Below are 11100 nucleotides of genomic sequence, written 5' to 3' on the forward strand. Positions count from 1 at the left end.
TTGAGAGAGAGAGAGACAGAGACAGAGTGTGAGTGGGGGAGGGGCAGAGAGAGAGGGAGACACAGAATCCGAAGCAGGCTCCAGGCTCTGAGCTGTCAGCACAGAGCCCGACGCGGGGCTCGAACTCACCAACTGTGAGATTATGACCTGAACTGAAGTCGGACACTTAACCGACTGAGCCACCCAGGCGCCCCAGGAAGTTTGCCTCATTCTTAAAAAGATATAAAAGACCAGGAGACAGAGAAACTGGAACTCTGGTCCTTTGTTGGTTAACTCTCAAAGCTGCAAACTGGCATCCCCACTTTGTAAGACAGTTTGGCGCTTCCTGAAAAAGCTTAATATAAATTTGCCATACGCAACAGCAATGCAACTCCTACATATCTACCCAAGAGGAATGAAAACGTATGTCCATGCAAAACCTCGTGTATATAAACGTTCATCGCAGCATTATTTGTGATAGCTAAGAAATGGAAACCACCCACATGTGCATTACCTGGTGAACAGAAACATAAATGTGGTATATCCATGCAATGGAACATTCCTCAGCAATAAAAAGGAACACGCTCCCAGCACATGCAACAATATGGATAAACCTCAAAAACCTTACAGCGAGCGAAAGACGCCAAACAAAAGGACGGCTGATTGCGGGACTCCATTTAAGTGTGAAATGTCCAGAAAAGACCAGTCTAGAGAGACACAAAGTACATTAGTGGTTGCCTAAGACCAGTGGGTGGGAATAGAAGTTGACAGCAAATGGGCACAGGGGATATTTCAGACATGATAGAAAGTTCTAAAAATGGGGTGTGTGTATGTGTATGTGTGGACCCAAGAATTCAGCCCTTCCTATCTTAGGATCCCAAGTCAGGGGGACATGATGCTTCCCACTACAACGGTTATCTCAGAACCAAAAGGAAAAAGTCAGCTAACCAGGAACCCTAGCGCTGCTCAGCTGCCTAAATCAGCCAGTCCTGGAATAGCCCTGCTCCAAATTTCTTTTCTGTGAAACCAAAAACTAAAATAAAAATCCTGACTTTTTAAGCCACTTGGGGTTATTTTCTTCCTTGAAGCCAAAAGCATCCAGATTGATACAGGCTAGAAATATAGTCACCAAACCCTCTTTGGTGCTACAGGATTCACACTTTCATTTACTTTTGAAGAATGAGTAGAATTTTGAAAATATACATGCTATAGACTGAACGTTTGTATCACCTCCCCCTCACCAAAAAAAATTCCTATATGGAAACCTAATTCCCAATGTAATGATGTTTGGAGGTGGGGGCCTGTGGGTGGTGCTTAGATCATCGGAGTGGCCCTCCCATGAACGGGTTTCCTATAAAAGAGATCCCAAGGGAGATCCCTTGCCCCTTCCTCCATGTGAGGGCACAGCCAAAAACAAAAAATAGCCATCTCTGAACCAGGAAGCCAGCCGTCACCAGGCACTGAGTCTGCCCGTGTCTTTATCTTGGGCTTCCCAGAGTCCAGGACCGTCAGAAATAAGTTTCTGTTGTTTATAAGCCACCCAGTCTGTGGTGCTTGGCGACGGCCACCAGACCAGACTAAGACAGCGCATTTGTGGGGATGTACATATGTTCGGGCATTTCTAACTAGGTTGTGTATAACTATCTTGCATGGCATGAGGCACATTTAGGATGGCATTTAGGGGTGCCTGGTTGGCTCAGTCCATAGAACTCTAGAGTGTGGCTCTTGATCTCAGGGTTGTGAGTTCCAGCCCCATGTTGGGTGTAGAGACTGCTTAAATAAATACTCTAGGGGCGCCTGGGTGGCGCAGTCGGTTAAGCCTCCGACTTCAGCCAGGTCACGATCTCGCGGTCTGTGAGTTCGAGCCCCGCGTCAGGCTCTGGGCTGATGGCTCGGAGCCTGGAGCCTGTTTCCGATTCTGTGTCTCCCTCTCTCTCTGCCCCTCCCCCGTTCATGCTCTGTCTCTCTCTGTCCCAAAAATAAATAAACGTTGAAAAAAAAATTAAAAAAAAAATAAATACTCTACAATAATAATAATAATAATAATAATAATGGCACTTAATAGTTGTGTTATTAAAACCCGATTTCAATCCAAGCTTGAACTAGCACTTGCTATCACTCCCCACTGCCTCCCACCCACTCTCCACATCAGCAAGGAAATAAATAGCTTAAGCGCCCCAAATACATTTCAGTTGTCACCCCATGCTTCAGCCTTCGGCATGTTTGCACATCATATCTCCCAAGCCTAGAATATCCTTCCCCTTTGACTAGATGCCAAAATGCTATTCATCTTTTAAAAACCCAACTGGAAAAAGTCTTCTCTGACCCCAGAGGATAATCACTTCCTCTCTGATGCCATCCTGCCATCACCACCTCCATCCCATTGTAGTGGGATTTGTTTATTATTATTACCATCCCCCTATTGTGAGTGGTAAGAGGTTTGCGGTTGAAAGACAGCTATCTCATATATTTGGGTGACTCTGGACGAATCACTTCACTTCTGAGTCTCGACTTTTCCTTCCCTAAGATAAACGTAGATATCACCATCCCATTTCTCTCCGGTTGCTCTGAGGCTTGGCAGAGATCACATACGTGAGAGCATTTTATCAATTATAAAGTACTAACAAATTCTAGTTGGAGTAGATGAGGTTTTAAAGGTCTGTAATGGACCACACAAATAAGGAAAGAGATGTGACCTCTCACCATTCACCTAAACTGCTCTATCCCGCAAGACCGCCAATGAGCATCGACATCCCAAACGCCAAGCCCGAAGGCCTATTCTCAACTGTCATCTTGCTCAGTCTTGCAGCACCACTTGACGCAGATGATCTTGCCCTCCTGCTGGAGACACTTTCTTCACTGGGTTTCCACCTCAGCGGCAGCCTAGAATCACTATCCTTCGCTTGACCCTTCTCTTCTTCCCCACTCCTCAATCCGAAGGGCTCCGTACCTAGACCTCTTTTCTTCCTATAGTTACTCCCTTGGTGATCTCATCGAAGTTTGTGGCTTCAAATGGCATCTCATGTCTTCCAGCTCACAAATCTGCATCTCTCGGTTCCTTCCCAGAAAACCAGACTCATGTATCAAACTGCCTCGATGCTTAAAACGTGTCTTAATGTGTCCCACTAAGCTCCTGGTCTCCTGGAACCCAAGCCCACACTTCATCTCAGTTCATGGGCATTTGGTCCATTCGGGCGCTCAGGTCAAAAATCTCAGAATCACATTTGACTCCCCTCCTCCTCTCCTACTTCCTATCCAACCGACCAGAAAATCCCCCAGCCAACATATCTTTAGAATTCAACCTCTTCTCGCCACACCTCCATGCTACCTGTACCAAGTTGATATCACCTCTTTATACCTGAAATAGGTTCCTGAACAGTCTTCCTGCTTCTTCTACCCTTTGTCCACTCCGGGTTTCTACTCACCTGAGTCACTCTATGTCACCATTAGTTACATCAGGTCAATCACTGTAAAACCCCTCAGTGGTACCCCATGCCCCTCCCTGAAAAAAGCCAAAGTCTTCATGATGGCCTTTAAGAACCGTGTGATCTGCCCACCGTATTCCTATTTCCTCTCTGACCTCATCTCCCACCACCACCCCCTTTGCTCACTCCCCTCCAGCCGTTTATGCCTTCTTTGCTTTCTGTTGATCAAGCAGGCACTAGGCAGGCCTCTGGCGGAATGCTCTCCTACTGACCTCACACAACTCATTCCTTCCCTTCCTTCTTATCATCCCTCAAGTGTCACCTTTTCCAGGGGGTCCTCCTTGGCCAACCCCCTGAAAATCGCAACCTCCTCTTTCCCACCCCCTCTCTCCCCTTTTCTGGTTTATTTTTCTCAACAGTAGCTGCCACCTTTAACACCTACTTTATCATTACTAGTAAAAGCTCTAAGAGTACACAGTTTTTTGTTTTTTGTATCCTCAGTGTATAGAACAATGCTTGACATATACAAGGCACTGAATAAGTATTATTTAAAGAATGAATGAGGAAAGAATGAATGGCCAAAGTAGGTTTCACTGGCTCATGATCAATATATTCCTGTATCTTCAAATAAACACCTGTATCTTCAACAATAAAGAACAGAAATACCATCAAAGTTCTTAGAAATGGCTGGCATTTAACAATCAGCCATTGTGAGGCCACAAAGAAGAAACCAAAGTAAACTTGGGAACACCTAGTATACCTACAGAAACTCATAGCAAATAAATAAGTAGAAACGATAACTCAAAATACAACAAAAGGTTCAAGCCATTACCTCCTAGACTTATAAAGTTCAAAGTTAAATACATGCTTTTATATAGAACATGTAAAGGAGGGGCCCCTGGAGGGCTCAGTCAGTCGAGGGTACGGACTCTTGGTTTCAGCTCAAGTCATGATCTCACAGGTTCAAGCCCTGCATTGGGCTTCATGCTCACAGCGCTGGGCCTTCTTGGGATCCTCTTTGTCTTTCTCCCTGCCCTTCCCCCACTCTCTCAAAATAAATAAACTTAAAAAAAAAAAAAGAAAATGTAAAGGAACTTATCCTTGTAAACTCTGTAATTACAATTTATTAGTAGTTGCTATATGAATGCTATCTGATGCTTAAAATCAATGTTGTCCACAAACAAAGTTTTGGATATATCTCAAAAGACACATTTTTCCATTTTAATATCAATTTATCCCATGTTTTCCTTAGTATTATCATTTCTAGGCAACTAGAGTTACAAATGAGAGGAAGCAATACCTTAACGGTCCCATCAGAAACATCCTAAGGGTAAATGAATATAATCTTCCTCAAACTAAATAATCACTCAGAGAAGGCAATGTGTCTTGCTAAATTACAGATCTCGAAAATGAAAATCCACGACTTTAAACGTTATTACACAATGATATGCTATGCTTCTAAGTGTTGTTTATACTAACAGAGTTTTTTTATTTAAGTAAGGACCATTCTATAAAAAGTAATGTGAGAAAATGTGCTAGAGTTCTCGATTTCCCCATCAAGAAACCACTGAACCATCACTTTCTATTACAGCTGAAAAGTGGATGAACAAAAATCTTAAAACTATATCTAGGTCTATTCATCAGTGATAGCATTGAAAATAGAGAATTTGAGTAAATTAATTCTAGAAACGTGTGATTATCTCCATTTACAGAAACTTGTGTAAGGAAATGGAAGAGCCACATATTCCAAGTTGAAGCCATAACCTTCAGCAATTTGCTTACACACGTAAGACTTTTAAGTAAGTGTTTGTTGAAGTGGATTCATCCACATTTAACTGATAAAAGAGGTAAACAGAACATATTTTCTTTTTTTTTAATGTTTATTTATTTTTGAGAGAGAGAGAGAGAGAGAGAGCGCGCGCGAGAGAGAGAGAGAGAGAGAGAGAGAGAGAGAGCACGAGCAGGGGAGGGGCAGAGAGAGAGGGAGACACAGAATCCGCAGCAGGTTCCAGGCTCAGCACAGAGCCTGACGCAGGGCTCGACCTCACAAACCGCAAGATCATGACCTGAGATGAAGTCGGACGCTCAACCAACTGAGCCACCCAGGAGCCCCGGTAGAACATATTTTTAGAGAAAAACATTTGAGTATGTAAAATCTTCTTCTATCCCACTTGACTGATTATTTCAGTAAGTAGTTTTGGTTACTGTGGCTTGAAACTTGTAAGGCAGTCAATCAACAGAGAACATTGGAAGTATCAAGGCACCACTAATTCATTGTGAAAGGTAATAATAGTACCTCTTATTATATATTTACAGGTCTTTATCCCTCTTTCAGTTTTTTTCTTACATATACGCTTTTAAAAAACATCTTCCCCACAATAACTCTATGGGATAAGTATTATGATCCCCACTTACCAGTGAGGAAACTGAGACCCAAGGAAATCAATATCCTGGCCAATGTATCACAGTGAGTAGTTACCTGGGCTGGGATTCAAACTCAGATCTGTTTCGTTCCAAGCCCATGTCTGAGCCCCTTTCAGGGTGGTCATTAGAACAAATTCAAACATACTCAGTTTAGACCTTTGTAATACTTTTGTAAAATACCTTCCGGCAAACAACACTGCACTCCTTATTCCCCCGAAAATATGCCGGCAGGTAACTTTTGTTTAAAAATGTTTGAGGACATCGGACATTTTCATCTAGCAAACTTTGCTGAAAGTATATTTTACTACAAATGTAAAGCGTATTTCCTGAATACTCCCTGAATTAAGCATTCATATGAAATAATTATTAATATATATGAAGTTTTCCATGTCAGTAAGTGTATTGTTCAACAATTTAAAAACAAACCTCACGAGAGATGATGCACCTTAATTACGAGAGCAACCAACAAATCACAAAATCTTAAAGCCAAAAGATCTCTTAAAGTTTCTTTAACCTAACCGTCATTTTTATTGGACAATAAACTAGAGCTTGCCCAAGTTTACATAACTAGAAAGAAGCAAATCACAATATTTTTTTTTACTTACAGCAGGATGAAAAGATGTCCAATTCCCAATTAGCATCTCTGACCAGACCTTAACATTTCCCAATACAGTAATATATCAATGATATTCTCTATCTGTAGGATTTTAAACCACCTTGAACTTGAATCATTTTTGAGTATCAAATCCGACAACTTTTAAATCATTTCAAATCAACCTATTTTAAACAAAGAAAACTCTCGCTTTCCATGGCAAGCAACTGCTAAACAAGGAAATTAAATACTGTATCAAACTACTTTTTCTATTACCGACAGTATTTATGTGAACTTTTAACTGCTTCCTAACAGAGATTAACAAAAATGAATTGTAAGGACTTAAAAAGAAGGACTATAAGACTCTTAATGAACACTATAAAAACTTGATGTATACTATAAAGATTAAACAACTTTACCAGCCTCTGTTGTTATTACACAGTCAAGTTTCATTCTGATAGAACTTGTACTTAACAGTGACTCCCTGTCATTAATGCATCTATTTCTGGTCACTTTTGGATTTTGTTTACCAAAATGAAATATCAAAGTAAAAGAGAAATATTGCAAACCACAAAAGTTCTGCAAATATATAAACACCCACTGCCATATTTAAAAACAAAATGGATCATAAACAAAATAGGACACGTGCTTATTGGACCCAGCATTGTTATATAACTTTCCTTAGTGACTTTATAACCCACATCCATTATGTGTGCTAACGTTGGAGAACACACTGTAAAATTAGAAAAGTTCCATCAGAAGTACCCAAATCATCATTCCAAATGAAATGAACCTACAAAAACCAGTTCAAAACGAGGAAATCCAAAGTCATAAATCACTTTGATCAGGCAACAGCTAGACAATTCTCTAATGGCAGAAGCACCAGCCCAGAAACAAATGCGTGTAGAGTATTTTAAAAAAGCAACATACCTGCTTTGAGGCAGAGAATTCCCAGTGATCAAATTGTAGTAATCCACATAGGGAAGGCATAGTCAAAAAGCCTATCATCCTAAAGTTCAAGTAACTCCAAATGAAGAAGTTTGAAAACTTTCCATCCAGGAATAACTTGATGCTGTACTGGTACTTCCATAATGTTCACTGATAGAAAGATCCAGTAAGAACAATGCAGTATGGATGTCAATGCCCAGAATGATGCTTTCTAGATGCTGATGATAATAACTGCACCTATACAATTGAAATTAACTAATGTTAGTTTCCGAGTCATTCTACCTACTCAGTTTCTTTAAAAAAAAAAAAAAAAAAACCGTAACCGCAGCCGTAATAGATTTCATATACAAAGTGTTGGCACTTAAATCATTTCTAGCTGCAAGTTTTAAATAATGGATATTCTATACAATACTATGCAAAATCATAACTTTGAGAAGTTACAATAGACTGTGTTTGGGTGTTTCCTCCAGCTATTAGCAGCCTACTCAGTTTGATGTTTCATTTGTCACGTCAAACCAAAAAGAAAAGGCGGGTGAGTTAAGTCCCAGGGTGTGAGGAAAACCTCCAACTCAGGGGTGGGGACAGGAGAGGAAAGTGGAGAAGGTGATAAGTTACCTTGGTATTTGGAAGGATCCCATAACACATACCTGAAGATAATGACCTAAATTTGCATTGTTGAATTCCAGAAGCCTGCTCCACCCATTCCTAATATCTGAGCGCATCCTAACAGCTAGCAGACACATCTGCCCACTTGCAACAAACTCCCAACGTTGTCACTAAATGTCTACTCACCAAGGGACGGGACAGATAAACAACTTTTGTGGGGAAGTGGGATCGCGCTGAAGGCAATCTCAGAGTAATTAGAGGTGTTTACTGGCTGTAGAGTGGTCACCTCCCTCGAGCAGGAACCAACCTAGAAAGGCTGCAAAGTGCAGCTACTTGGGAGAGAAGTCAGGGAGCCTCCCTTTGCTTATAAATAATACAGAGGGAATCGGGCTGTGCGTCCACCCCGCAGAAGCAGCCACAGCCATCCTTGTTTTGGGCGGGCGTGGCAGACAGAAACAAAAGGTTAAAACACAAAAGGCTGGGCGGACTGCTGGGTCTGAGGAGCTTTGGGGGGGGGGGGGGGGGCCCCCTGTCCCCCTTTCTTTCCAAACACAATAAAATGGGGGCGGGGGGGGTAAATTGGAGAGATGATAGTGGCTGGATCTCGGGGACCGCATAGGTTATTCCGGGTGGGTCGTGGAACTGGAAAGGGCAGTCAGGATGGCCGACTCTTAACTAGTGGTCCAGGCCCCATCCCTCCATCCCTGTATCTCTGACAGTGGGAACCTGTGGCTTCCTCCACCCTACCCCAGCCCCGAAGAAAACTTTCTGAACTCTTACCTGTTTGCTCTAGACCCCCTTGGCCACCAACTCAAGAGTCCACTCCCCTGCAACCCACACCTCTTCTGCATTCTATTGTTGCAGCTTTCCTATTGTGCGTTGGAACTGCACAGCGCTCCGCAGACAATTAACTTATAAGCACCCCCCCCCCCCACCTCCTTGTCTCTCTCTTTTCCAAGACCCAAGTCAGGGCGGCGTTGGGCGGTGGGGAGGAGGGAGACTGGACGTGTCCCCATGCATTTCAGCAAGTTTACTCCGTTTGTGCGCAACTGGGAGAAAGCGAGGCAATGCCCCCCTTAGATACCCTTGCTCCCATCTCCACCCACCCCCTCAGCTTCTCCTGTTAATGAGAAGTGCCTGTCTGGCTGCTGCCTATTAAAAATCAACAAATAAAACAATTCTGTGCAAGTTCGCTAAAGAACAAAAGAGAAGGGAACAGAGAAAGGAGGTACAACTTACCAGCCAAACTTCGCCACCGGACTACGCCTCCGTCCTCGGAAGGGCGGGGAGCCGGGCGAGTTTGGGTGGGGGGGGGGGGGGTGGTAAACAAGACAACAATTTCCACTCACCTTCGTCCCCACCTCGTCGCACTGCCAAGGGACATTTCCCTTGCTGCAGTCCGCGAGGCGCTCGGACACTTTTGTGTGTGGCCCGACAGCGGAGAAAGTCGCGGCGGCAAAGTTGCGAGAGGGAGAGATACCCGGGCGTCCGGGGGAGAGGGGAGGAGAGAGTTCATCAGAGTTCCCCCTTTTGTTCCAAGTCCCGGAGCAGACAAAGAGGCGGCGAGCGGCGGCAGGTTTCTCCCTCTCACCCCTTCTTCCTCTCTCCCTCCCCTCCCCTCCCCGCCCCCTCCCTCTCCCCGCATCTCCCGCCCGGCTCGGGAACCTCCAAGGCGGCCGGGGCGGCTGCGTCCCCAGTTCCACGCAACTCTGTCCCGACCCTCTCCTCCCGCGACCTCGCCGGAAACTTTCCCCCCGGGAGACGCCGAGCCCGGGCCCCTCCCGCCCACCACCCTTTTATCCCCCGCCTTCCCGGCGCGCACGAGTCTACGGGGGGAAAATCTCCAAAATCATTGTTTCCGGGGGACGCACCTCTTTGTTCGCACTTTCCCTGCCAATCAGTGTGAACAATCCACTTGGCATCGAGTTTCTGTCAGTTTCCCGGCGTCCCGGGAGACGAGATGCAAAGGGTAGGGGGTCAACCCCGTGAGATAAAGGCATTTACGCAATCGGAGGTGGGGCGCACCCCAGGCTTCTCCATCCCGGTTCCTCTACTCGGATTCACGGTCCTGCACCCAACACTCCCCGACAATTCCAAGGGGGGCCCCAAGCGTTTGTTGTTTGTTTGTTTTTTAACCTAGCCTACCCCACCCGCCCACCCCAGCGCTGTCCCTTAGGCGAGTCCTCTAATCCGCAGGACAAAGCCAGCTCGGGGTGCCCCCGGAGCCTCCACCCTTCGGGGTTACCTGTTGCCGCAGGCGCTGCACAACTCGGTCCAGGGACCCGGAGGGCGGGTTCCCACCTGGAGCATCGCGCCCACTTCCCAGACCCCGAACTTCCCCAACCTCAAAGCGCGACGGCGGGACTCTCGGGACGGCCGTGCTCCCCTAGACCCTGGAGCCCCGCGCTCCCCACCGGCTCCCTTCCCTCCTGCACAAGCTTCCTCGTCCCGAAGGTCAGGCTCGGGGGCCCTCGCCGCCTCCCCATCCTCTAGACCCCCTGGCGCGGTTTGTACCGTCCGAGCATCCCCTCTCTGCGTCCCCTCACCCGTTGCCTTGCCCCCGGCAATTCAGGTGTCTCGGGCCCGGCGCAATTGCAGACCCGTCCCCAGGCCCTTTACCAGTCGTCCCCCGGCCTCCAGAACCGGGGACCCCCTCCTCACCTCGCCCCATCCCTAGACCCTCAATCCCCACCACGGGCCGCCGCACTGGCTCTCTGGGGGTCTGTGAGCATCGCTAATTTTTCTTCTAGGTTTCACTAGAATTGAAGAGGAGGAAAGCCGAGAGGTGGGGGAAATGGGAGAGGATGGGGGGCCGCGTGGGGAAGCAGTTTCTGGGGCGAAGAAACAAGCCCCAAACATTCCAAAGCCGACACCCGCTCGTCTGGAGGCATCCGGCCCGTCGCGCACCTTTCCTCCCCCACCCCAGACGTGGGGTCTGGGCGGGTAGGTGAAGTTTGGGGGGATGGAAGGAGGTTTGGGGACTTGGGCGCAGGGTCGCCGTGGGGCTGGGGGCGAGGGGCCCCCCGAAGGAGGGCGCCGGGAGCCAAGAGCCCCTGCTGGGGCCGGAATGCCGCGGCTGGCGGTCCCGGTGCCCGCCCGGCGACTCCTCGCCAGGTCTTTCCCCCG

The sequence above is a fragment of the Herpailurus yagouaroundi genome, unplaced genomic scaffold (assembly GCF_014898765.1).
Source record: "Herpailurus yagouaroundi ecotype Mexico unplaced genomic scaffold, PumYag 250, whole genome shotgun sequence".
Classification (NCBI taxonomy): Eukaryota; Metazoa; Chordata; class Mammalia; order Carnivora; family Felidae; genus Herpailurus; species Herpailurus yagouaroundi.